Below are 25179 nucleotides of genomic sequence, written 5' to 3'. Positions count from 1 at the left end.
CACACGCAGGACAAATAAGACAAGCAAAACATTTCAATAGATCCAATCCAAGAGGAAGAGAAAGAGAAGTGAGGCAGAGAGCGACCGAGGGAGAGAGAGAGCGAGTGAAAGACAGAGAGAGACAGAGCAACAGTGAGTGAGAGAGATAAAAGTAAAGAGATAGTGTGACAGATAGAAAATAGAGAAAAAGTGAGTGAGAGAAGAAAGTAAGAGGGTGTGAAAGTAGATCAAAGCAAGAGATAGAATGATGCAGGATTACTTAAAGAATGAGAAGGATTAAAAGGGAAAGAATTAATGAAGGAATAAAAGAAAGAAAGAGTGAGAGTGACAGAGATTGGAAAGAAAAGAGAGAGAGTATGAGAGATATAAAATAGAGAAAGAGTGAGTGAGAGAAAGAAAGCAAGAGTGCATCAAAGTAGGTTGAGAAATAGAATGAGGCATAATGTGAAAGAATGAGAAGAATTAAAGGAGAATGAATGATGGAATGAAAGGAAGAGAGAAAGAAAGAGAAAAAAGATATAGAGAAAGAGAGAGAGAGAGAAGCAGAATAGAAGAAAAATGGGTTGGTAGTGAGAGGCAAAAGCCTACGGCACCTGGTATTCCCAGGCGGTCTCCCATCTAAGTACTGACCAGGCCTGAGCCTGCTTAGCTTCCGAGATCAGACGAGATCGGGCGTTTTCAGGCTAGTATGGCCGTAGGCGGCAGGTGTCTGCTTCTGACAACACTTAACCAATTCACCAGCACACACACATGGCCGCTGCACACGCAGGACAAATGAGACAAGCAAAACATTTCAATAGAGCCAATCCAAGAGGAAGAGAAAGAGAAGTGAGGCAGAGAGCGACCGAGGGAGCGAGAGAGAGACACAGAGAGAGAGAGATAGAGAAGTGAGTGACAGAGCGACAGTGAGTGAGTGAGTATGAGTGAAAGAATGAGAAAGACTGAAAGAGAATGAATGAAAGGAAGAGAAAGAAAGAAAGAAAGTGAGACAGATAGATAAATCGAAAGAAAGAAAAATGGGTGGGTGCTGAAAGCCAAAAGCCTACGGCACCTGGTATTCCCAGGCGCTCTCCCATCCAAGTACCGACCAGGCCTGAGCCTGGTAAGCTTCCGAGATCAGACGAGATCGGGCGTTTTCAGTCTAGTACGGCCGTAGGCAGCAGGTGCCTGCTTCTGACACCCCTTAACCAACTCACCAGCACACACACATATGCCACTGCACACTCAGGAACAATACAACAAATAAGACAAGCAAAATATTTCAATAGAGCCAATCCGAGAGGAGGAGAGAGAGAAGTGAGGCAGAGAGCGACCGAGGGAGAGAGAGAGCGAGTGAAAGACAGAGAGAGACAGAGCAACAGTGAGTGAGAGAGAGAAAAGCAAAGAGAGAGTGTGACAGATAGAAAATAGAGCAAAAGTGAGTGAGACAAGAAAGTAAGAGAGTGTGAAAGTAGATTAAAGAAAGAGATAGAATGATGCAGGATTACTTAAAGAATGAGAAGGATTAGATAGAAATAGGAGAATAAGGAAAATGTTGGATGTTGTAGGAATGTTGTCTGGTAAAGAGTTGAAAATAAGAAAACAGAAATGGAAAAGGAGGAAAGGTAATGATGGAAAAACGGAAAGAGAAGATAAACAAAATATAAAATGGCTACGCTGAACTATATGACTCTAAATATTAATGGAATACATAACCAAATTAAAAGGAAGAAACTACTAAATTTACTGAAAAAGGAAAAAATAGATATAGCATTTGTCCAAGAAACACATTTAACTGAATTGGAGCACAAGAAATTAAAGAGAGATTGGGTAGGACATGTAACAGCAGCATCGTATAATTCAAAAGCAAGAGGAGTGGCTATATTAATTAGCAAAAATGTGCCATTTAAAATAGAAGAGGAAATAATAGATCCAGCAGGGAGATATGTTATGATAAAATGTCAGATATATTCAGAGCTTTGGAATCTACTTAATATATATTCACCTAACGAAGAAGATCAAAAGTTTATGCAAGATATCTTTTTGAAGGTAGCTAATACGCAAGGGAACATACTAATAGGAGGGGATTTCAATCTGAATTTGGATCCAAATATGGATAAAACGGGGAAAAAAATTAACAGGAAGAACAAAGTAACCAAATTTATAATTAAATCAATGCAAGAAATGAAACTTGTGGACATATGGAGGAAACAAAACCCAAAAGAAAAGGAATACTCATACTACTCGACTAGACATAAAACATACTCAAGGATAGACCTATTCCTGTTATCAGCCCACATACAAGGGAGAGTTAGGAAAACGGAATATAAAGCTAGACTATTATCGGACCACTCACCCCTGTTATTGGCAATAGAGCTAGAAGACATCCCTCCAAGAATGTATAGATGGAGATTAAACCCCATGCTACTTAAAAGACAGGATTTTAGAGAATTTATTGAAAAACAATTAAAAATGTACTTTGAAGTAAATACGGAATCAGTGGAAGATAAGTTTATACTATGGGACGCAATGAAAGCATTCATTAGAGGGCAAATAATAAGTTATGCAACCAAGATGAAGAAGGACTATAATCAGGAAACAGAGCAGTTGGAAAGGGAAATAATAAACATAGAAAAAAAATTAGCAATAAAGGAAGATACAACCAAAAGAAGAGAATTGGCGGATAAAAAAATAAAATATGAAACATTACAAACATATAAGGTGGAGAAGAATATAATGAAGACAAAACAGAAATATTATGAACTAGGGGAAAAAACACACAAAATCCTAGCATGGCAGCTTAAGACAGAGCAAACTAAGAAAACGGTATTGGCAACAAGGAAAAAAGACAAACAAATTACATATAATCCAAAAGAAATTAAGGAAAACTTCAGAGAATTCTATGAACAATTATACCGAACCGAAAACGAAGGGAAAGAAGGGAAAATAGATGAATTTTTGACTAAAATTGAACTACCAAAACTACAAATAGAGGAACAAAATAAATTAACAGAACCATTTGGAACAGTAGAAATACAAGAGATAATAAAAAATTTACCAAATAATAAGACACCAGGAGAGGATGGACTCCCAATAGAATTCTACAAAACATTTAAAGACCTAATAATACCGCCCCTCCTGGATGTAATCAACCAGATTGATGAGACACAAAACTTACCAGATTCATGTAAAACAGCAATAATTACAGTGATACTAAAACAAGGGAAAGATCCACTCTCACCAGCGTCATATAGACCAATATCTTTGCTAAACACAGATTATAAGATAATAGCTAAACTATTAGCGAACAGATTAGCAGAACAGGTACCGAAAATGGTAAATTTAGACCAAACTGGATTTATCAAAAAAAGACGCACAACAGACAATATTTGTAAATTTATTAACTTAATTCATGCAGTAGAAGGAAATAAAGCACCGGCAGTAGCAGTTGCTTTAGACGCAGAGAAGGCCTTCGACAGAGTAGAATGGAATTACTTGTTCAAAGTATTGCAAAAATTCAGTTTACCGGAGAAGTATATTAATTGGATTAAAGCATTATATAAGGGACCGTTAGCGAAAGTGACAGTAAATGGACATGTATCAAAGCAATTTAACTTAAGCAGGTCAACGCGGCAGGGATGCCCACTATCACCATTATTGTTTGCGCTAGCTATAGAACCACTAGCAGAATCGATAAGAAGAGATAATAATATAAAAGGAATAAAAATAAAAGACAGGGAATATAAACTCAGTCTGTTTGCGGATGATGTGATAGTGTACTTAACAGAACCAGAACTATCAATAAAAGAACTATATAAGAAATTGAAGGAATATGGAGAAGTGTCGGGATACAAGATAAACGTAAATAAAAGTGAAGCAATGCCTATGAATAACGCGGATTTCTCAAAATTTAAGGAGGAATCCCCATTCAGATGGCAAACGCAGGCAATAAGATACCTAGGTGTGCAAATAAACAAAAATCTAGGCCAATTATATAAACTCAATTACAATCCACTAATGAAAAAACTACAGGACGATTTAGAGCATTGGAAAGAGCTACCACTAACACTGATAGGAAGGATAAACTGTATTAAAATGAACATTTTTCCAAGGATACTATACTTATTTCAGGCATTGCCAATACAACTGACAGAAAAATTCTTCAAAGAGTTAAAGAAAATAATAAGGAGATTTTTATGGAGAGGGGGGAAACCGAGGATAGCACTAGACAAATTAACAGAATGGTATAAACAAGGAGGCTTACAATTGCCAAACTTCAAAAATTATTATAGAGCCGCACAATTAAGGTACCTATCAGATTTTTATCAAACAAGGGAAAAACCAGACTGGACGAGACTAGAATTAGATAAAATAGGGGAAAAGATACCTGAACACATATTATATAAATGGGACGAAAAATTGGTACAACATAGAACTTCTCCAGTATTACACCATCTCCTCAATATATGGAAGAAGATACATGTAGAAAGAAATAAAATAAATTACCAAATACCAAAACTAATATTGACGCAAAATAAGCTACTCCCTTTTACAATAGACAACCTTGCCTTTAGAAAATGGGAAAAAAAAGGGATTAAAAGAATAGAAAATTGTTTTTCAGGAAGTAGATTCTTATCCTTTGAACAAATGAGAGATAAGTACAATATAACGGGAGATACAGCGCTGGCATATTACCAACTGAGATCCTACTTGAAAGATAAATTAGGAAGCAACTTGAGTTTACCAGAGGGAAGTAACCTTGAATATGTGATTACAGATACAATGTTAATCAAAAGATTTATAAAAAATATGTATATTAAACTGCAAGAAAAGGAAAATGAGGAAACAAATGGTAAAACTAAACAAAAATGGGAACAAGATTTAAATATAAAGATAAAAAAGGAAACATGGGAGAAGTTATGCTCTGGAACGATGAGAAATACAATAAATACGAGGCTGCGTATGATACAATATAATTGGTTACACAGACTATACATTACACCGCAAAAGTTAAATAAATGGGACCCAACAGTATCTGATAGATGTTTTCGATGTAAAAAAGAAAGGGGAACAACAATTCATGCAATCTGGACATGTGAGAGAGTAGAAAAATTTTGGGATGATCTCAATCAGATATTAAATAAAATAACAGAAAACAATATACCAAAGAATCCAGAGATCTTTCTCCTAAGTAACATAAAAAATAAAGAATTTGGAATTGACTTGGAGGATGCACAAAAAAGATTTGTTAAGATAGCCCTAGCTGTAGCAAAAAAATGTATTATGTCAACCTGGAAATTGGAAGATAATTTGAAAATACAACAATGGTATATAGAAATGAATAAATGTATTCCATTAGAAAAAATAACATATAGTTTAAGAAATAATATTGAAATATTCGAACAAGTATGGGAGCCTTACATTAAATACAATAGCGAAAACCTACCGGGAACAAACATTACCTAAGTTGATGGAAGGAGAAGAGAAGAAAAAAATGGACTCAGTAGAATTTCTGGTGTATTTTTGTTGAATGACAACATTGTCTAACTGAATTAATGCAACCTAGATTGTATAACTAAAATGGATGAGAGGGGGGAGGGATGGGGGGGTGGCTTGGGAGGAGGGAGGGGGGAGGGAGAAAAAGTCACTGTAAATGTGTGGAAAAGAAAAAGTGTATATCATGGCTATTGTGATTTATGGTGTGAAAAATAAAAAATTTAAAAAAAAAAAAAAAAAAAAAAAAAAAAGAATGAGAAGGATTAAAAGGGAAAGTATTAATGAAGGAATAAAAGAAAGAAAGAGTGAGAGTGACAGAGAGAGGAAAGAAAAGAGAGAGGGTATGAGAGATATAAAATAGAGAAAGAGTGAGTGAGAGAAGAAAGCAAGAGTGCATCAAAGTAGGTTGAGAAATAGAATGAGGCATAATGTGAAAGAATGAGAAGGATTAAAGGAGAATGAATGATGGAATGAAAGGAAGAGAGAAAGAAAGAGAAAAAAGATATAGAGAAAGAGAGAGAGAGAGAAGCAGAATAGAAGAAAAATGGGTTGGTAGTGAGAGGCAAAAGCCTACGGCACCTGGTATTCCCAGGCGGTCTCCCATCCAAGTACTGACCAGGACTGAGCGTGCTTAGCTTCCGAGATCAGACGAGATCGGGCGTTTTCAGGCTAGTATGGCCGTAGGCGGCAGGTGCCTGCTTCTGACACCCCTTAACCAACTCACCAGCACACACACATATGCCACTGCACACTCAGGAACAATACAACAAATAAGACAAGCAAAACATTTCAATATAGACAGTCCTAGAGAGAGAGAAGTGAAGCAGAGAGCGACAGAGGGAGAGAGAGAGTGAGTGAAAAACAGAGAGAGACAGAGCAACAGTGATTGAGAGAGATAAAAGTAAAGAGAGAGTGTGACAGATAGAAAATAGAGAAAAAGTGAGTGAGAGAAGAAAGTAAGAGAGTGTGAAAGTAGATCAAAGCAAGAGATAGAATGATGCAGGATTACTTAAAGATTGAGAAGGATTAAAAGGGAAAGAATTAATGAAGGAATAAAAGAAAGAAAGAGTGAGAGTGACAGAGATTGGAAAGAAAAGAGAGAGAGTATGAGAGATATAAAATAGAGAAAGAGTGAGTGAGAGAAAGAAAGCAAGAGTGCATCAAAGTAGGTTGAGAAATAGAATGAGGCATAATGTGAAAGAATGAGAAGAATTAAAGGAGAATGAATGATGGAATGAAAGGAAGAGAGAAAGAAAGAGAAAAAAGATATAGAGAAAGAGAGAGAGAGAGAAGCAGAATAGAAGAAAAATGGGTTGGTAGTGAGAGGCAAAAGCCTACGGCACCTGGTATTCCCAGGCGGTCTCCCATCCAAGTACTGACCAGGCCTGAGCATGCTTAGCTTCCGAGATCAGACGAGATCGGGCGTTTTCAGGCTAGTATGGCCGTAGGCAGCAGGTGTCTGCTTCTGACAACACTTAACCAATTCACCAGCACACACACATGTGCCGCTGCACACGCAGGAGAAATGAGACAAGCAAAACATTTCAATAGAGCCAATCCAAGAGGAAGAGAAAGAGAAGTGAGGCAGAGAGCGACCGAGGGAGCGAGAGAGAGAGACAGAGAGAGAGAGATAGAGAAGTGAGTGACAGAGCGACAGTGAGTGAGTGAGTATGAGTGAAAGAATGAGAAAGACTGAAAGAGAATGAATGAAAGGAAGAGAAAGAAAGAAAGAAAGTGAGACAGATAGATAAATCGAAAGAAAGAAAAATGGGTGGGTGCTGAAAGCCAAAAGCCTATGGCACCTGGTATTCCCAGGCGCTCTCCCATCCAAGTACCGACCAGGCCTGAGCCTGGTAAGCTTCCGAGATCAGACGAGATCGGGCGTTTTCAGTCTAGTACGGCCGTAGGCAGCAGGTGCCTGCTTCTGACACCCCTTAACCAACTCACCAGCACACACACATATGCCACTGCACACTCAGGAACAATACAACAAATAAGACAAGCAAAACATTTCAATAGAGCCAATCCGAGAGGAGGAGAGAGAGAAGTGAGGCAGAGAGCGACCGAGGGAGAGAGAGAGCGAGTGAAAGACAGAGAGAGACAGAGCAACAGTGAGTGAGAGAGAGAAAAGTAAAGAGATAGTGTGACAGATAGAAAATAGAGCAAAAGTGAGTGAGACAAGAAAGTTAGAGAGTGTGAAAGTAGATTAAAGAAAGAGATAGAATGATGCAGGATTACTTAAAGAATGAGAAGGATTAAAAGGGAAAGTATTAATGAAGGAATAAAAGAAAGAAAGAGTGAGAGTGACAGAGAGAGGAAAGAAAAGAGAGAGAGTATGAGAGATATAAAATAGAGAAAGAGTGAGTGAGAGAAGAAAGCAAGAGTGCATCAAAGTAGGTTGAGAAATAGAATGAGGCATAATGTGAAAGAATGAGAAGGATTAAAGGAGAATGAATGATGGAATGAAAGGAAGAGAGAAAGAAAGAGAAAAAAGATATAGAGAAAGAGAGAGAGAGAGAAGCAGAATAGAAGAAAAATGGGTTGGTAGTGAGAGGCAAAAGCCTACGGCACCTGGTATTCCCAGGCGGTCTCCCATCCAAGTACTGACCAGGACTGAGCGTGCTTAGCTTCCGAGATCAGACGAGATCGGGCGTTTTCAGGCTAGTATGGCCGTAGGCGGCAGGTGCCTGCTTCTGACACCCCTTAACCAACTCACCAGCACACACACATATGCCACTGCACACTCAGTAACAATACAACAAATAAGACAAGCAAAACATTTCAATATAGACAGTCCTAGAGAGAGAGAAGTGAAGCAGAGAGCGACAGAGGGAGAGAGAGAGTGAGTGAAAAACAGAGAGAGACAGAGCAACAGTGATTGAGAGAGATAAAAGTAAAGAGAGAGTGTGACAGATAGAAAATAGAGAAAAAGTGAGTGAGAGAAGAAAGTAAGAGAGTGTGAAAGTAGATCAAAGCAAGAGATAGAATGATGCAGGATTACTTAAAGATTGAGAAGGATTAAAAGGGAAAGAATTAATGAAGGAATAAAAGAAAGAAAGAGTGAGAGTGACAGAGATTGGAAAGAAAAGAGAGAGAGTATGAGAGATATAAAATAGAGAAAGAGTGAGTGAGAGAAAGAAAGCAAGAGTGCATCAAAGTAGGTTGAGAAATAGAATGAGGCATAATGTGAAAGAATGAGAAGAATTAAAGGAGAATGAATGATGGAATGAAAGGAAGAGAGAAAGAAAGAGAAAAAAGATATAGAGAAAGAGAGAGAGAGAGAAGCAGAATAGAAGAAAAATGGGTTGGTAGTGAGAGGCAAAAGCCTACGGCACCTGGTATTCCCAGGCGGTCTCCCATCCAAGTACTGACCAGGACTGAGCCTGCTTAGCTTCCGAGATCAGACGAGATCGGGCGTTTTCAGGCTAGTATGGCCGAAGGCGGCAGGTGTCTACTTCTGACAACACTTAACCAATTCACCAGAACACACACATGGCCGCTGCACACGCAGGACAAATGAGACAAGCAAAACATTTCAATAGAGCCAATCCAAGAGGAAGAGAAAAAGAAGTGAGGCAGAGAGCGACCGAGGGAGCGAGAGAGAGAGACAGAGAGAGATAGAGAAGTGAGTGACAGAGCGACAGTGAGTGAGTGAGTATGAGTGAAAGAATGACAAAGACTGAAAGAGAATGAATGAAAGGAAGAGAAAGAAAGAAAAAAGTGAGACAGATAGATAAATCGAAAGAAAGAAAAATGGGTGGGTGCTGAAAGCCAAAAGCCTACAGCACATGGTATTCCCAGGCGCTCTCCCATCCAAGTACTGACCAGGCCTGAGCCTGGTAAGCTTCCGAGATCAGACGAGATCGGGCGTTTTCAGGCTAGTATGGCCGTAGGCGGCAGGTGTCTACTTCTGACAACACTTAACCAATTCACCAGCACACACACATGTGCCGCTGCACACGCAGGACAAATAAGACAAGCAAAACATTTCAATAGATCCAATCCAAGAGGAAGAGAAAGAGAAGTGAGGCAGAGAGCGACCGAGGGAGAGAGAGAGCGAGTGAAAGACAGAGAGAGACAGAGCAACAGTGAGTGAGAGAGATAAAAGTAAAGAGATAGTGTGACAGATAGAAAATAGAGAAAAAGTGAGTGAGAGAAGAAAGTAAGAGGGTGTGAAAGTAGATCAAAGCAAGAGATAGAATGATGCAGGATTACTTAAAGAATGAGAAGGATTAAAAGGGAAAGTATTAATGAAGGAATAAAAGAAAGAAAGAGTGAGAGTGACAGAGAGAGGAAAGAAAAGAGAGAGGGTATGAGAGATATAAAATAGAGAAAGAGTGAGTGAGAGAAGAAAGCAAGAGTGCATCAAAGTAGGTTGAGAAATAGAATGAGGCATAATGTGAAAGAATGAGAAGGATTAAAGGAGAATGAATGATGGAATGAAAGGAAGAGAGAAAGAAAGAGAAAAAAGATATAGAGAAAGAGAGAGAGAGAGAAGCAGAATAGAAGAAAAATGGGTTGGTAGTGAGAGGCAAAAGCCTACGGCACCTGGTATTCCCAGGCGGTCTCCCATCCAAGTACTGACCAGGACTGAGCGTGCTTAGCTTCCGAGATCAGACGAGATCGGGCATTTTCAGGCTAGTATGGCCGTAGGCGGCAGGTGCCTGCTTCTGACACCCCTTAACCAACTCACCAGCACACACACATATGCCACTGCACACTCAGGAACAATACAACAAATAAGACAAGCAAAACATTTCAATATAGACAGTCCTAGAGAGAGAGAAGTGAAGCAGAGAGCGACAGAGGGAGAGAGAGAGCGAGTGAAAAACAGAGAAAGACAGAGCAACAGTGATTGAGAGAGATAAAAGTAAAGAGAGAGTGTGACAGATAGAAAATAGAGAAAAAGTGAGTGAGAGAAGAAAGTAAGAGGGTGTGAAAGTAGATCAAAGCAAGAGATAGAATGATGCAGGATTACTTAAAGAATGAGAAGGATTAAAAGGGAAAGAATTAATGAAGGAATAAAAGAAAGAAAGAGTGAGAGTGACAGAGAGAGGAAAGAAAAGAGAGAGAGTATGAGAGATATAAAATAGAGAAAGAGTGAGTGAGAGAAAGAAAGCAAGAGTGCATCAAAGTAGGTTGAGAAATAGAATGAGGCATAATGTGAAAGAATGAGAAGAATTAAAGGAGAATGAATGATGGAATGAAAGGAAGAGAGAAAGAAAGAGAAAAAAGATATAGAGAAAGAGAGAGAGAGAGAAGCAGAATAGAAGAAAAATGGGTTGGTAGTGAGAGGCAAAAGCCTACGGCACCTGGTATTCCCAGGCGGTCTCCCATCCAAGTACTGACCAGGCCTGAGCGTGCTTAGCTTCCGAGATCAGACGAGATCGGGCGTTTTCAGGCTAGTATGGCCGTAGGCGGCAGGTGTCTGCTTCTGACAACACTTAACCAATTCACCAGCACACACACATGTGCCACTGCACACGCAGGACAAATAAGACAAGCAAAACATTTCAATAGAGCCAATCCAAGAGGAAGAGAAAGAGAAGTGAGGCAGAGAGCGACCGAGAGAGCGAGAGAGAGAGAGACAGAGAGAGATAGAGAAGTGAGTGACAGAGCGACAGTGAGTGAGTGAGTATGAGTGAAAGAATGACAAAGACTGAAAGAGAATGAATGAAAGGAAGAGAAAGAAAGAAAGAAAGTGAGACAGATAGATAAATCGAAAGAAAGAAAAATGGGTGGGTGCTGAAAGCCAAAAACCTACGGCACCTGGTCTTCCCAGACGCTCTCCCATCCAAGTACCGACCAGGCCTGAGCCTGGTAAGCTTCCGAGATCAGACGAGATCGGGCGTTTTCAGTCTAGTACGGCCGTAGGCAGCAGGTGCCTGCTTCTGACACCCCTTAACCAACTCACCAGCACACACACATATGCCACTGCACACTCAGGAACAATACAACAAATAAGACAAGCAAAACATTTCAATAGAGCCAATCCGAGAGGAGGAGAGAGAGAAGTGAGGCAGAGAGCGACCGATGGAGAGAGAGAGCGAGTGAAAGACAGAGAGAGACAGAGCAACAGTGAGTGAGAGAGAGAAAAGTAAAGAGAGAGTGTGACAGATAGAAAATAGAGCAAAAGTGAGTGAGAGAAGAAAGTAAGAGAGTGTAAAAGTAGATAAAAGAAAGAGATAGAATGATGCAGGATTACTTGAAGAATGAGAAGAATACTTTCACATATGCCCATTGTCTCTATTCACTCTTATACCTCTTTTCCCGCATACATATCAATTGTGGTCGTTTTTACCCTCCTTACCCGTCTTCATCCCTCAGTCTATTTTTGTCTTTACCCACATACATATCACTAGTCCGGCCTTAGGCAGCAGGTGCCTGCTTCCAACAACACTTAACCAATTCACAAGCACACACACATGTACCGCTGCACACTCAGGACAAATAAGACAAGCAAAACATTTCAATAGAGCCAATCCAAGAGGAAGAGAAAGAGAAGTGAGGCAGAGAGCGACCGAGGGAGTGAGAGAGAGAGACAGAGAGAGAGAGAGCGATTGACAGAGAGATAGAGAAGTGAGTGACAGAGCGACAGTGAGTGAGTGAGAATGAGTGAAAGAATGAGAAAGACTGAAAGAGAATGAATGAAAGGAAGAGAAAGAAAGAAAGAAAGAAAGTGAGACAGATAGATAAATCGAAAGAAAGAAAAATAGGTGGGTGGTGAAAGCCAAAAGCCTACGGCACATGGTATTCCCAGGCGCTCTCCCATCCAAGTACTGACCAGGCCTGAGCCTGGTAAGCTTCCGAGATCAGACGAGATCAGGCGTTTTCAGTCTAGTACAGCTGTAGGCAGCAGGTGGCTGCTTCTGACAACACTTAACCAATTCACCAGCACACACACATATGCCACTGCACACTCAGGAACAATACAACAAATAAGACAAGCAAAACATTTCAATAGAGCCAATCCAAGAGGAAGAGAAAGAGAAGTGAGGCAGAGAGCGACCGAGGGAGCGAGAGAGAGAGACAGAGAGAGAGAGAGATAGAGAAGTGAGTGACAGAGCGACAGTGAGTGAGTGAGTATGAGTGAAAGAATGAGAAAGACTGAAAGAGAATGAATGGAAGAGAAAGAAAGAAAGGAAGTGAGACAGATAGATAAATCGAAAGAAAGGAAAATGGGTGGGTGCTGAAAGCCAAAAGCCTACGGCACATGGTATTCCCAGGCGCTCTCCCATCCATTACTGACCAGGCCTGAGCCTGCTTAGCTTCCGAGATCATACGAGATCGGGCGTTTTCAGTCTAGTCCAGCCGTAGGCAGCAGGTGCCTGCTTCCAACAACACTTAACCAATTCACAAGCACACACACATGTGCCGCTGCACACGCAGGACAAATAAGACAAGCAAAACATTTCAATAGATCCAATCCAAGAGGAAGAGAAAGAGAAGTGAGGCAGAGAGCGACCGAGGGAGAGAGAGAGCGAGTGAAAGACAGAGAGAGACAGAGCAACAGTGAGTGAGAGAGATAAAAGTAAAGAGATAGTGTGACAGATAGAAAATAGAGAAAAAGTGAGTGAGAGAAGAAAGTAAGAGGGTGTGAAAGTAGATCAAAGCAAGAGATAGAATGATGCAGGATTACTTAAAGAATGAGAAGGATTAAAAGGGAAAGTATTAATGAAGGAATAAAAGAAAGAAAGAGTGAGAGTGACAGAGAGAGGAAAGAAAAGAGAGAGGGTATGAGAGATATAAAATAGAGAAAGAGTGAGTGAGAGAAGAAAGCAAGAGTGCATCAAAGTAGGTTGAGAAATAGAATGAGGCATAATGTGAAAGAATGAGAAGGATTAAAGGAGAATGAATGATGGAATGAAAGGAAGAGAGAAAGAAAGAGAAAAAAGATATAGAGAAAGAGAGAGAGAGAGAAGCAGAATAGAAGAAAAATGGGTTGGTAGTGAGAGGCAAAAGCCTACGGCACCTGGTATTCCCAGGCGGTCTCCCATCCAAGTACTGACCAGGACTGAGCGTGCTTAGCTTCCGAGATCAGACGAGATCGGGCATTTTCAGGCTAGTATGGCCGTAGGCGGCAGGTGCCTGCTTCTGACACCCCTTAACCAACTCACCAGCACACACACATATGCCACTGCACACTCAGGAACAATACAACAAATAAGACAAGCAAAACATTTCAATATAGACAGTCCTAGAGAGAGAGAAGTGAAGCAGAGAGCGACAGAGGGAGAGAGAGAGCGAGTGAAAAACAGAGAAAGACAGAGCAACAGTGATTGAGAGAGATAAAAGTAAAGAGAGAGTGTGACAGATAGAAAATAGAGAAAAAGTGAGTGAGAGAAGAAAGTAAGAGGGTGTGAAAGTAGATCAAAGCAAGAGATAGAATGATGCAGGATTACTTAAAGAATGAGAAGGATTAAAAGGGAAAGAATTAATGAAGGAATAAAAGAAAGAAAGAGTGAGAGTGACAGAGAGAGGAAAGAAAAGAGAGAGAGTATGAGAGATATAAAATAGAGAAAGAGTGAGTGAGAGAAAGAAAGCAAGAGTGCATCAAAGTAGGTTGAGAAATAGAATGAGGCATAATGTGAAAGAATGAGAAGAATTAAAGGAGAATGAATGATGGAATGAAAGGAAGAGAGAAAGAAAGAGAAAAAAGATATAGAGAAAGAGAGAGAGAGAGAAGCAGAATAGAAGAAAAATGGGTTGGTAGTGAGAGGCAAAAGCCTACGGCACCTGGTATTCCCAGGCGGTCTCCCATCCAAGTACTGACCAGGCCTGAGCGTGCTTAGCTTCCGAGATCAGACGAGATCGGGCGTTTTCAGGCTAGTATGGCCGTAGGCGGCAGGTGTCTGCTTCTGACAACACTTAACCAATTCACCAGCACACACACATGTGCCACTGCACACGCAGGACAAATAAGACAAGCAAAACATTTCAATAGAGCCAATCCAAGAGGAAGAGAAAGAGAAGTGAGGCAGAGAGCGACCGAGAGAGCGAGAGAGAGAGAGACAGAGAGAGATAGAGAAGTGAGTGACAGAGCGACAGTGAGTGAGTGAGTATGAGTGAAAGAATGACAAAGACTGAAAGAGAATGAATGAAAGGAAGAGAAAGAAAGAAAGAAAGTGAGACAGATAGATAAATCGAAAGAAAGAAAAATGGGTGGGTGCTGAAAGCCAAAAACCTACGGCACCTGGTCTTCCCAGACGCTCTCCCATCCAAGTACCGACCAGGCCTGAGCCTGGTAAGCTTCCGAGATCAGACGAGATCGGGCGTTTTCAGTCTAGTACGGCCGTAGGCAGCAGGTGCCTGCTTCTGACACCCCTTAACCAACTCACCAGCACACACACATATGCCACTGCACACTCAGGAACAATACAACAAATAAGACAAGCAAAACATTTCAATAGAGCCAATCCGAGAGGAGGAGAGAGAGAAGTGAGGCAGAGAGCGACCGATGGAGAGAGAGAGCGAGTGAAAGACAGAGAGAGACAGAGCAACAGTGAGTGAGAGAGAGAAAAGTAAAGAGAGAGTGTGACAGATAGAAAATAGAGCAAAAGTGAGTGAGAGAAGAAAGTAAGAGAGTGTAAAAGTAGATAAAAGAAAGAGATAGAATGATGCAGGATTACTTGAAGAATGAGAAGAATACTTTCACATATGCCCATTGTCTCTATTCACTCTTATACCTCTTTTCCCGCATACATATCAATTGTGGTCGTTTTTACCCTCCTTACCCGTCTTCATCCCTCAGTCTATTTTTGTCTTTACCCACATACATATCACTAGTCCGGCCTTAGGCAGCAGGTGCCTGCTTCCAACAACACTTAACCAATTCACAAGCACACACACATGTACCGCTGCACACTCAGGACAAATAAGACAAGCAAAACATTTCAATAGAGCCAATCCAAGAGGAAGAGAAAGAGAAGTGAGGCAGAGAGCGACCGAGGGAGTGAGAGAGAGAGACAGAGAGAGAGAGAGCGATTGACAGAGAGATAGAGAAGTGAGTGACAGAGCGACAGTGAGTGAGTGAGAATGAGTGAAAGAATGAGAAAGACTGAAAGAGAATGAATGAAAGGAAGAGAAAGAAAGAAAGAAAGAAAGTGAGACAGATAGATAAATCGAAAGAAAGAAAAATAGGTGGGTGGTGAAAGCCAAAAGCCTACGGCACATGGTATTCCCAGGCGCTCTCCCATCCAAGTACTGACCAGGCCTGAGCCTGGTAAGCTTCCGAGATCAGACGAGATCAGGCGTTTTCAGTCTAGTACAGCTGTAGGCAGCAGGTGGCTGCTTCTGACAACACTTAACCAATTCACCAGCACACACACATATGCCACTGCACACTCAGGAACAATACAACAAATAAGACAAGCAAAACATTTCAATAGAGCCAATCCAAGAGGAAGAGAAAGAGAAGTGAGGCAGAGAGCGACCGAGGGAGCGAGAGAGAGAGACAGAGAGAGAGAGAGATAGAGAAGTGAGTGACAGAGCGACAGTGAGTGAGTGAGTATGAGTGAAAGAATGAGAAAGACTGAAAGAGAATGAATGGAAGAGAAAGAAAGAAAGGAAGTGAGACAGATAGATAAATCGAAAGAAAGGAAAATGGGTGGGTGCTGAAAGCCAAAAGCCTACGGCACATGGTATTCCCAGGCGCTCTCCCATCCATTACTGACCAGGCCTGAGCCTGCTTAGCTTCCGAGATCATACGAGATCGGGCGTTTTCAGTCTAGTCCAGCCGTAGGCAGCAGGTGCCTGCTTCCAACAACACTTAACCAATTCACAAGCACACACACATGTGCCGCTGCACACGCAGGACAAATAAGACAAGCAAAACATTTCAATAGATCCAATCCAAGAGGAAGAGAAAGAGAAGTGAGGCAGAGAGCGACCGAGGGAGAGAGAGAGCGAGTGAAAGACAGAGAGAGACAGAGCAACAGTGAGTGAGAGAGATAAAAGTAAAGAGATAGTGTGACAGATAGAAAATAGAGAAAAAGTGAGTGAGAGAAGAAAGTAAGAGGGTGTGAAAGTAGATCAAAGCAAGAGATAGAATGATGCAGGATTACTTAAAGAATGAGAAGGATTAAAAGGGAAAGTATTAATGAAGGAATAAAAGAAAGAAAGAGTGAGAGTGACAGAGAGAGGAAAGAAAAGAGAGAGGGTATGTGAGATATAAAATAGAGAAAGAGTGAGTGAGAGAAGAAAGCAAGAGTGCATCAAAGTAGGTTGAGAAATAGAATGAGGCATAATGTGAAAGAATGAGAAGGATTAAAGGAGAATGAATGATGGAATGAAAGGAAGAGAGAAAGAAAGAGAAAAAAGATATAGAGAAAGAGAGAGAGAGAGAAGCAGAATAGAAGAAAAATGGGTTGGTAGTGAGAGGCAAAAGCCTACGGCACCTGGTATTCCCAGGCGGTCTCCCATCCAAGTACTGACCAGGACTGAGCGTGCTTAGCTTCCGAGATCAGACGAGATCGGGCATTTTCAGGCTAGTATGGCCGTAGGCGGCAGGTGCCTGCTTCTGACACCCCTTAACCAACTCACCAGCACACACACATATGCCACTGCACACTCAGGAACAATACAACAAATAAGACAAGCAAAACATTTCAATATAGACAGTCCTAGAGAGAGAGAAGTGAAGCAGAGAGCGACAGAGGGAGAGAGAGAGCGAGTGAAAAACAGAGAAAGACAGAGCAACAGTGATTGAGAGAGATAAAAGTAAAGAGAGAGTGTGACAGATAGAAAATAGAGAAAAAGTGAGTGAGAGAAGAAAGTAAGAGGGTGTGAAAGTAGATCAAAGCAAGAGATAGAATGATGCAGGATTACTTAAAGAATGAGAAGGATTAAAAGGGAAAGAATTAATGAAGGAATAAAAGAAAGAAAGAGTGAGAGTGACAGAGAGAGGAAAGAAAAGAGAGAGAGTATGAGAGATATAAAATAGAGAAAGAGTGAGTGAGAGAAAGAAAGCAAGAGTGCATCAAAGTAGGTTGAGAAATAGAATGAGGCATAATGTGAAAGAATGAGAAGAATTAAAGGAGAATGAATGATGGAATGAAAGGAAGAGAGAAAGAAAGAGAAAAAAGATATAGAGAAAGAGAGAGAGAGAGAAGCAGAATAGAAGAAAAATGGGTTGGTAGTGAGAGGCAAAAGCCTACGGCACCTGGTATTCCCAGGCGGTCTCCCATCCAAGTACTGACCAGGCCTGAGCGTGCTTAGCTTCCGAGATCAGACGAGATCGGGCGTTTTCAGGCTAGTATGGCCGTAGGCGGCAGGTGTCTGCTTCTGACAACACTTAACCAATTCACCAGCACACACACATGTGCCACTGCACACGCAGGACAAATAAGACAAGCAAAACATTTCAATAGAGCCAATCCAAGAGGAAGAGAAAGAGAAGTGAGGCAGAGAGCGACCGAGAGAGCGAGAGAGAGAGAGACAGAGAGAGATAGAGAAGTGAGTGACAGAGCGACAGTGAGTGAGTGAGTATGAGTGAAAGAATGACAAAGACTGAAAGAGAATGAATGAAAGGAAGAGAAAGAAAGAAAGAAAGTGAGACAGATAGATAAATCGAAAGAAAGAAAAATGGGTGGGTGCTGAAAGCCAAAAACCTACGGCACCTGGTCTTCCCAGACGCTCTCCCATCCAAGTACCGACCAGGCCTGAGCCTGGTAAGCTTCCGAGATCAGACGAGATCGGGCGTTTTCAGTCTAGTACGGCCGTAGGCAGCAGGTGCCTGCTTCTGACACCCCTTAACCAACTCACCAGCACACACACATATGCCACTGCACACTCAGGAACAATACAACAAATAAGACAAGCAAAACATTTCAATAGAGCCAATCCGAGAGGAGGAGAGAGAGAAGTGAGGCAGAGAGCGACCGATGGAGAGAGAGAGCGAGTGAAAGACAGAGAGAGACAGAGCAACAGTGAGTGAGAGAGAGAAAAGTAAAGAGAGAGTGTGACAGATAGAAAATAGAGCAAAAGTGAGTGAGAGAAGAAAGTAAGAGAGTGTAAAAGTAGATAAAAGAAAGAGATAGAATGATGCAGGATTACTTGAAGAATGAGAAGAATACTTTCACATATGCCCATTGTCTCTATTCACTCTTATACCTCTTTTCCCGCATACATATCAATTGTGGTCGTTTTTACCCTCCTTACCCGTCTTCATCCCTCAGTCTATTTTTGTCTTTACCCACATACATATCACTAGTCCGGCCTTAGGCAGCAGGTGCCTGCTTCCAACAACACTTAACCAATTCACAAGCACACACACATGTACCGCTGCACACTCAGGACAAATAAGACAAGCAAAACATTTCAATAGAGCCAATCCAAGAGGAAGAGAAAGAGAAGTGAGGCAGAGAGCGACCGAGGGAGTGAGAGAGAGAGACAGAGAGAGAGAGAGCGATTGACAGAGAGATAGAGAAGTGAGTGACAGAGCGACAGTGAGTGAGTGAGAATGAGTGAAAGAATGAGAAAGACTGAAAGAGAATGAATGAAAGGAAGAGAAAGAAAGAAAGAAAGAAAGTGAGACAGATAGATAAATCGAAAGAAAGAAAAATAGGTGGGTGGTGAAAGCCAAAAGCCTACGGCACATGGTATTCCCAGGCGCTCTCCCATCCAAGTACTGACCAGGCCTGAGCCTGGTAAGCTTCCGAGATCAGACGAGATCAGGCGTTTTCAGTCTAGTACAGCTGTAGGCAGCAGGTGGCTGCTTCTGACAACACTTAACCAATTCACCAGCACACACACATATGCCACTGCACACTCAGGAACAATACAACAAATAAGACAAGCAAAACATTTCAATAGAGCCAATCCAAGAGGAAGAGAAAGAGAAGTGAGGCAGAGAGCGACCGAGGGAGCGAGAGAGAGAGACAGAGAGAGAGAGAGATAGAGAAGTGAGTGACAGAGCGACAGTGAGTGAGTGAGTATGAGTGAAAGAATGAGAAAGACTGAAAGAGAATGAATGGAAGAGAAAGAAAGAAAGGAAGTGAGACAGATAGATAAATCGAAAGAAAGGAAAATGGGTGGGTGCTGAAAGCCAAAAGCCTACGGCACATGGTATTCCCAGGCGCTCTCCCATCCATTACTGACCAGGCCTGAGCCTGCTTAGCTTCCGAGATCATACGAGATCGGGCGTTTTCAGTCTAGTCCAGCCGTAGGCAGCAGGTGCCTGCTTCCAACAACACTTAACCAATTCACAAGCACACACACATGTGCCGCTGCACACTCAGGACTAATAAGACAAGCAAAACATTTCAATAGAGCCAATCCAAGAGGAAGAGAATGAGAAGTGAGGCAGAGAGCAACAGAGGGAGCGAGAGAGAGAGAGAGAGAGAGAGAGAGAGATAGAGAAGTGAGTGACAGAGCGACAATGAGTGAGTGAGTATGAGTGAAAGAATGAGAAAGACTGAAAGAGAATGAATGAATGGAGGAATGAAAGGAAGAGAAAGAAAGAAAGAAAGAAAGTGAGACAAATAGATAAATCGAAAGAAAGAAAAATGGGTGGGTGCTGAAAGCCAAAAGCCTATGGCACCTGGTATTCCCAGGCGCTCTCCCATCCAAGTACCGACCAGGCCTGAGCCTGGTAAGCTTCCGAGATCAGACGAGATCGGGCGTTTTCAGTCTAGTACGGCCGTAGGCAGCAGGTGCCTGCTTCTGACACCCCTTAACCAACTCACCAGCACACACACATATGCCACTGCACACTCAGGAACAATACAACAAATAAGACAAGCAAAACATTTCAATATAGACAGTCCTAGAGAGAGAGAAGTGAAGCAGAGAGCGACAGAGGGAGAGAGAGAGCGAGTGAAAAACAGAGAAAGACAGAGCAACAGTGATTGAGAGAGATAAAAGTAAAGAGAGAGTGTGACAGATAGAAAATAGAGAAAAAGTGAGTGAGAGAAGAAAGTAAGAGGGTGTGAAAGTAGATCAAAGCAAGAGATAGAATGATGCAGGATTACTTAAAGAATGAGAAGGATTAAAAGGGAAAGAATTAAGGAAGGAATAAAAGAAAGAAAGAGTGAGAGTGACAGAGAGAGGAAAGAAAAGAGAGAGAGTATGAGAGATATAAAATAGAGAAAGAGTGAGTGAGAGAAAGAAAGCAAGAGTGCATCAAAGTAGGTTGAGAAATAGAATGAGGCATAATGTGAAAGAATGAGAAGAATTAAAGGAGAATGAATGATGGAATGAAAGGAAGAGAGAAAGAAAGAGAAAAAAGATATAGAGAAAGAGAGAGAGAGAGAAGCAGAATAGAAGAAAAATGGGTTGGTAGTGAGAGGCAAAAGCCTACGGCACCTGGTATTCCCAGGCGGTCTCCCATCCAAGTACTGACCAGGCCTGAGCCTGCTTAGCTTCCGAGATCAGACGAGATCGGGCGTTTTCAGGCTAGTATGGCCGTAGGCGGCAGGTGTCTACTTCTGACAACACTTAACCAATTCACCAGCACACACACATGTGCCGCTGCACACGCAGGACAAATAAGACAAGCAAAACATTTCAATAGATCCAATCCAAGAGGAAGAGAAAGAGAAGTGAGGCAGAGAGCGACCGAGGGAGAGAGAGAGCGAGTGAAAGACAGAGAGAGACAGAGCAACAGTGAGTGAGAGAGATAAAAGTAAAGAGATAGTGTGACAGATAGAAAATAGAGAAAAAGTGAGTGAGAGAAGAAAGTAAGAGGGTGTGAAAGTAGATCAAAGCAAGAGATAGAATGATGCAGGATTACTTAAAGAATGAGAAGGATTAAAAGGGAAAGAATTAATGAAGGAATAAAAGAAAGAAAGAGTGAGAGTGACAGAGATTGGAAAGAAAAGAGAGAGAGTATGAGAGATATAAAATAGAGAAAGAGTGAGTGAGAGAAAGAAAGCAAGAGTGCATCAAAGTAGGTTGAGAAATAGAATGAGGCATAATGTGAAAGAATGAGAAGAATTAAAGGAGAATGAATGATGGAATGAAAGGAAGAGAGAAAGAAAGAGAAAAAAGATATAGAGAAAGAGAGAGAGAGAGAAGCAGAATAGAAGAAAAATGGGTTGGTAGTGAGAGGCAAAAGCCTACGGCACCTGGTATTCCCAGGCGGTCTCCCATCTAAGTACTGACCAGGCCTGAGCCTGCTTAGCTTCCGAGATCAGACGAGATCGGGCGTTTTCAGGCTAGTATGGCCGTAGGCGGCAGGTGTCTGCTTCTGACAACACTTAACCAATTCACCAGCACACACACATGGCCGCTGCACACGCAGGACAAATGAGACAAGCAAAACATTTCAATAGAGCCAATCCAAGAGGAAGAGAAAGAGAAGTGAGGCAGAGAGCGACCGAGGGAGCGAGAGAGAGACACAGAGAGAGAGAGATAGAGAAGTGAGTGACAGAGCGACAGTGAGTGAGTGAGTATGAGTGAAAGAATGAGAAAGACTGAAAGAGAATGAATGAAAGGAAGAGAAAGAAAGAAAGAAAGTGAGACAGATAGATAAATCGAAAGAAAGAAAAATGGGTGGGTGCTGAAAGCCAAAAGCCTACGGCACCTGGTATTCCCAGGCGCTCTCCCATCCAAGTACCGACCAGGCCTGAGCCTGGTAAGCTTCCGAGATCAGACGAGATCGGGCGTTTTCAGTCTAGTACGGCCGTAGGCAGCAGGTGCCTGCTTCTGACACCCCTTAACCAACTCACCAGCACACACACATATGCCACTGCACACTCAGGAACAATACAACAAATAAGACAAGCAAAATATTTCAATAGAGCCAATCCGAGAGGAGGAGAGAGAGAAGTGAGGCAGAGAGCGACCGAGGGAGAGAGAGAGCGAGTGAAAGACAGAGAGAGACAGAGCAACAGTGAGTGAGAGAGAGAAAAGCAAAGAGAGAGTGTGACAGATAGAAAATAGAGCAAAAGTGAGTGAGACAAGAAAGTAAGAGAGTGTGAAAGTAGATTAAAGAAAGAGATAGAATGATGCAGGATTACTTAAAGAATGAGAAGGATTAAAAGGGAAAGTATTAATGAAGGAATAAAAGAAAGAAAGAGTGAGAGTGACAGAGAGAGGAAAGAAAAGAGAGAGGGTATGAGAGATATAAAATAGAGAAAGAGTGAGTGAGAGAAGAAAGCAAGAGTGCATCAAAGTAGGTTGAGAAATAGAATGAGGCATAATGTGAAAGAATGAGAAGGATTAAAGGAGAATGAATGATGGAATGAAAGGAAGAGAGAAAGAAAGAGAAAAAAGATATAGAGAAAGAGAGAGAGAGAGAAGCAGAATAGAAGAAAAATGGGTTGGTAGTGAGAGGCAAAAGCCTACGGCACCTGGTATTCCCAGGCGGTCTCCCATCCAAGTACTGACCAGGACTGAGCGTGCTTAGCTTCCGAGATCAGACGAGATCGGGCGTTTTCAGGCTAGTATTGCCGTAGGCGGCAGGTGCCTGCTTCTGACACCCCTTAACCAACTCACCAGCACACACACATATGCCACTGCACACTCAGGAACAATACAACAAATAAGACAATCAAAACATTTCAATATAGACAGTCCTAGAGAGAGAGAAGTGAAGCAGAGAGCGACAGAGGGAGAGAGAGAGTGAGTGAAAAACAGAGAGAGACAGAGCAACAGTGATTGAGAGAGATAAAAGTAAAGAGAGAGTGTGACAGATAGAAAATAGAGAAAAAGTGAGTGAGAGAAGAAAGTAAGAGAGTGTGAAAGTAGATCAAAGCAAGAGATAGAATGATGCAGGATTACTTAAAGATTGAGAAGGATTAAAAGGGAAAGAATTAATGAAGGAATAAAAGAAAGAAAGAGTGAGAGTGACAGAGATTGGAAAGAAAAGAGAGAGAGTATGAGAGATATAAAATAGAGAAAGAGTGAGTGAGAGAAAGAAAGCAAGAGTGCATCAAAGTAGGTTGAGAAATAGAATGAGGCATAATGTGAAAGAATGAGAAGAATTAAAGGAGAATGAATGATGGAATGAAAGGAAGAGAGAAAGAAAGAGAAAAAAGATATAGAGAAAGAGAGAGAGAGAGAAGCAGAATAGAAGAAAAATGGGTTGGTAGTGAGAGGCAAAAGCCTACGGCACCTGGTATTCCCAGGCGGTCTCCCATCCAAGTACTGACCAGGCCTGAGCATGCTTAGCTTCCGAGATCAGACGAGATCGGGCGTTTTCAGGCTAGTATGGCCGTAGGCAGCAGGTGTCTGCTTCTGACAACACTTAACCAATTCACCAGCACACACACATGTGCCGCTGCACACGCAGGAGAAATGAGACAAGCAAAACATTTCAATAGAGCCAATCCAAGAGGAAGAGAAAGAGAAGTGAGGCAGAGAGCGACCGAGGGAGCGAGAGAGAGACACAGAGAGAGAGAGATAGAGAAGTGAGTGACAGAGCGACAGTGAGTGAGTGAGTATGAGTGAAAGAATGAGAAAGACTGAAAGAGAATGAATGAAAGGAAGAGAAAGAAAGAAAGAAAGTGAGACAGATAGATAAATCGAAAGAAAGAAAAATGGGTGGGTGCTGAAAGCCAAAAGCCTATGGCACCTGGTATTCCCAGGCGCTCTCCCATCCAAGTACCGACCAGGCCTGAGCCTGGTAAGCTTCCGAGATCAGACGAGATCGGGCGTTTTCAGTCTAGTACGGCCGTAGGCAGCAGGTGCCTGCTTCTGACACCCCTTAACCAACTCACCAGCACACACACATATGCCACTGCACACTCAGGAACAATACAACAAATAAGACAAGCAAAACATTTCAATAGAGCCAATCCGAGAGGAGGAGAGAGAGAAGTGAGGCAGAGAGCGACCGAGGGAGAGAGAGAGCGAGTGAAAGACAGAGAGAGACAGAGCAACAGTGAGTGAGAGAGAGAAAAGTAAAGAGATAGTGTGACAGATAGAAAATAGAGCAAAAGTGAGTGAGACAAGAAAGTTAGAGAGTGTGAAAGTAGATTAAAGAAAGAGATAGAATGATGCAGGATTACTTAAAGAATGAGAAGGATTAAAAGGGAAAGTATTAATGAAGGAATAAAAGAAAGAAAGAGTGAGAGTGACAGAGAGAGGAAAGAAAAGAGAGAGAGTATGAGAGATATAAAATAGAGAAAGAGTGAGTGAGAGAAGAAAGCAAGAGTGCATCAAAGTAGGTTGAGAAATAGAATGAGGCATAATGTGAAAGAATGAGAAGGATTAAAGGAGAATGAATGATGGAATGAAAGGAAGAGAGAAAGAAAGAGAAAAAAGATATAGAGAAAGAGAGAGAGAGAGAAGCAGAATAGAAGAAAAATGGGTTGGTAGTGAGAGGCAAAAGCCTACGGCACCTGGTATTCCCAGGCGGTCTCCCATCCAAGTACTGACCAGGACTGAGCGTGCTTAGCTTCCGAGATCAGACGAGATCGGGCGTTTTCAGGCTAGTATGGCCGTAGGCGGCAGGTGCCTGCTTCTGACACCCCTTAACCAACTCACCAGCACACACACATATGCCACTGCACACTCAGTAACAATACAACAAATAAGACAAGCAAAACATTTCAATATAGACAGTCCTAGAGAGAGAGAAGTGAAGCAGAGAGCGACAGAGGGAGAGAGAGAGTGAGTGAAAAACAGAGAGAGACAGAGCAACAGTGATTGAGAGAGATAAAAGTAAAGAGAGAGTGTGACAGATAGAAAATAGAGAAAAAGTGAGTGAGAGAAGAAAGTAAGAGAGTGTGAAAGTAGATCAAAGCAAGAGATAGAATGATG

General features: G+C 41.8%; 16 non-coding genes and 15 pseudogenes across 16 annotated transcripts; all 31 read right to left on the bottom strand.

Moving 5' to 3' along the window:
* Positions 1-581: 581 nt before the first annotated feature.
* On the bottom strand, positions 582-700 carry LOC138738271 (5S ribosomal RNA). Its single transcript, XR_011341502.1, has one exon. It is a non-coding gene; the product is annotated as a 5S ribosomal RNA (ribosomal RNA).
* A 339-nt stretch (positions 701-1039) lies between these two features.
* On the bottom strand, positions 1040-1158 carry LOC138738203 (5S ribosomal RNA; annotated as a pseudogene).
* Positions 1159-6042: 4884 nt separating this feature from the next.
* On the bottom strand, positions 6043-6161 carry LOC138737957 (5S ribosomal RNA). Its single transcript, XR_011341386.1, has one exon. It is a non-coding gene; the product is annotated as a 5S ribosomal RNA (ribosomal RNA).
* Positions 6162-6806: 645 nt separating this feature from the next.
* LOC138737869 (5S ribosomal RNA) lies at positions 6807-6925 on the bottom strand. The gene has a single exon (XR_011341299.1). It is a non-coding gene; the product is annotated as a 5S ribosomal RNA (ribosomal RNA).
* Positions 6926-7265: 340 nt separating this feature from the next.
* Positions 7266-7384, bottom strand: LOC138738253 (5S ribosomal RNA; annotated as a pseudogene).
* A 650-nt stretch (positions 7385-8034) lies between these two features.
* On the bottom strand, positions 8035-8153 carry LOC138737956 (5S ribosomal RNA). The gene has a single exon (XR_011341385.1). It is a non-coding gene; the product is annotated as a 5S ribosomal RNA (ribosomal RNA).
* Positions 8154-8798: 645 nt separating this feature from the next.
* Positions 8799-8917, bottom strand: LOC138737888 (5S ribosomal RNA). The gene has a single exon (XR_011341318.1). It is a non-coding gene; the product is annotated as a 5S ribosomal RNA (ribosomal RNA).
* A 334-nt stretch (positions 8918-9251) lies between these two features.
* On the bottom strand, positions 9252-9370 carry LOC138738113 (5S ribosomal RNA; annotated as a pseudogene).
* A 641-nt stretch (positions 9371-10011) lies between these two features.
* Positions 10012-10130, bottom strand: LOC138738001 (5S ribosomal RNA). The gene has a single exon (XR_011341431.1). It is a non-coding gene; the product is annotated as a 5S ribosomal RNA (ribosomal RNA).
* Positions 10131-10775: 645 nt separating this feature from the next.
* LOC138737857 (5S ribosomal RNA) lies at positions 10776-10894 on the bottom strand. Its single transcript, XR_011341287.1, has one exon. It is a non-coding gene; the product is annotated as a 5S ribosomal RNA (ribosomal RNA).
* A 338-nt stretch (positions 10895-11232) lies between these two features.
* On the bottom strand, positions 11233-11351 carry LOC138738230 (5S ribosomal RNA; annotated as a pseudogene).
* Positions 11352-12210: 859 nt separating this feature from the next.
* On the bottom strand, positions 12211-12329 carry LOC138738300 (5S ribosomal RNA; annotated as a pseudogene).
* A 347-nt stretch (positions 12330-12676) lies between these two features.
* Positions 12677-12794, bottom strand: LOC138738322 (5S ribosomal RNA; annotated as a pseudogene).
* A 641-nt stretch (positions 12795-13435) lies between these two features.
* LOC138738000 (5S ribosomal RNA) lies at positions 13436-13554 on the bottom strand. The gene has a single exon (XR_011341430.1). It is a non-coding gene; the product is annotated as a 5S ribosomal RNA (ribosomal RNA).
* A 645-nt stretch (positions 13555-14199) lies between these two features.
* LOC138737856 (5S ribosomal RNA) lies at positions 14200-14318 on the bottom strand. The gene has a single exon (XR_011341286.1). It is a non-coding gene; the product is annotated as a 5S ribosomal RNA (ribosomal RNA).
* Positions 14319-14656: 338 nt separating this feature from the next.
* On the bottom strand, positions 14657-14775 carry LOC138738229 (5S ribosomal RNA; annotated as a pseudogene).
* Positions 14776-15634: 859 nt separating this feature from the next.
* Positions 15635-15753, bottom strand: LOC138738299 (5S ribosomal RNA; annotated as a pseudogene).
* A 347-nt stretch (positions 15754-16100) lies between these two features.
* LOC138738321 (5S ribosomal RNA) lies at positions 16101-16218 on the bottom strand (annotated as a pseudogene).
* Positions 16219-16859: 641 nt separating this feature from the next.
* LOC138737999 (5S ribosomal RNA) lies at positions 16860-16978 on the bottom strand. The gene has a single exon (XR_011341429.1). It is a non-coding gene; the product is annotated as a 5S ribosomal RNA (ribosomal RNA).
* A 645-nt stretch (positions 16979-17623) lies between these two features.
* LOC138737855 (5S ribosomal RNA) lies at positions 17624-17742 on the bottom strand. Its single transcript, XR_011341285.1, has one exon. It is a non-coding gene; the product is annotated as a 5S ribosomal RNA (ribosomal RNA).
* A 338-nt stretch (positions 17743-18080) lies between these two features.
* LOC138738228 (5S ribosomal RNA) lies at positions 18081-18199 on the bottom strand (annotated as a pseudogene).
* Positions 18200-19058: 859 nt separating this feature from the next.
* LOC138738298 (5S ribosomal RNA) lies at positions 19059-19177 on the bottom strand (annotated as a pseudogene).
* Positions 19178-19524: 347 nt separating this feature from the next.
* LOC138738320 (5S ribosomal RNA) lies at positions 19525-19642 on the bottom strand (annotated as a pseudogene).
* Positions 19643-20002: 360 nt separating this feature from the next.
* On the bottom strand, positions 20003-20121 carry LOC138738251 (5S ribosomal RNA; annotated as a pseudogene).
* A 645-nt stretch (positions 20122-20766) lies between these two features.
* Positions 20767-20885, bottom strand: LOC138737951 (5S ribosomal RNA). The gene has a single exon (XR_011341380.1). It is a non-coding gene; the product is annotated as a 5S ribosomal RNA (ribosomal RNA).
* A 642-nt stretch (positions 20886-21527) lies between these two features.
* Positions 21528-21646, bottom strand: LOC138738260 (5S ribosomal RNA). Its single transcript, XR_011341501.1, has one exon. It is a non-coding gene; the product is annotated as a 5S ribosomal RNA (ribosomal RNA).
* A 339-nt stretch (positions 21647-21985) lies between these two features.
* Positions 21986-22104, bottom strand: LOC138738201 (5S ribosomal RNA; annotated as a pseudogene).
* Positions 22105-22754: 650 nt separating this feature from the next.
* LOC138738009 (5S ribosomal RNA) lies at positions 22755-22873 on the bottom strand. The gene has a single exon (XR_011341439.1). It is a non-coding gene; the product is annotated as a 5S ribosomal RNA (ribosomal RNA).
* A 645-nt stretch (positions 22874-23518) lies between these two features.
* On the bottom strand, positions 23519-23637 carry LOC138737868 (5S ribosomal RNA). Its single transcript, XR_011341298.1, has one exon. It is a non-coding gene; the product is annotated as a 5S ribosomal RNA (ribosomal RNA).
* A 340-nt stretch (positions 23638-23977) lies between these two features.
* Positions 23978-24096, bottom strand: LOC138738250 (5S ribosomal RNA; annotated as a pseudogene).
* A 650-nt stretch (positions 24097-24746) lies between these two features.
* Positions 24747-24865, bottom strand: LOC138737955 (5S ribosomal RNA). Its single transcript, XR_011341384.1, has one exon. It is a non-coding gene; the product is annotated as a 5S ribosomal RNA (ribosomal RNA).
* Positions 24866-25179: the final 314 nt, after the last annotated feature.

Source organism: Narcine bancroftii, chromosome 6, assembly GCF_036971445.1.
Source record: "Narcine bancroftii isolate sNarBan1 chromosome 6, sNarBan1.hap1, whole genome shotgun sequence".
NCBI lineage: Eukaryota > Metazoa > Chordata > Chondrichthyes > Torpediniformes > Narcinidae > Narcine > Narcine bancroftii.
Note: the sequence above shows the minus strand (reverse complement) of the source record. Positions and strands in the feature narration are given on the sequence as shown.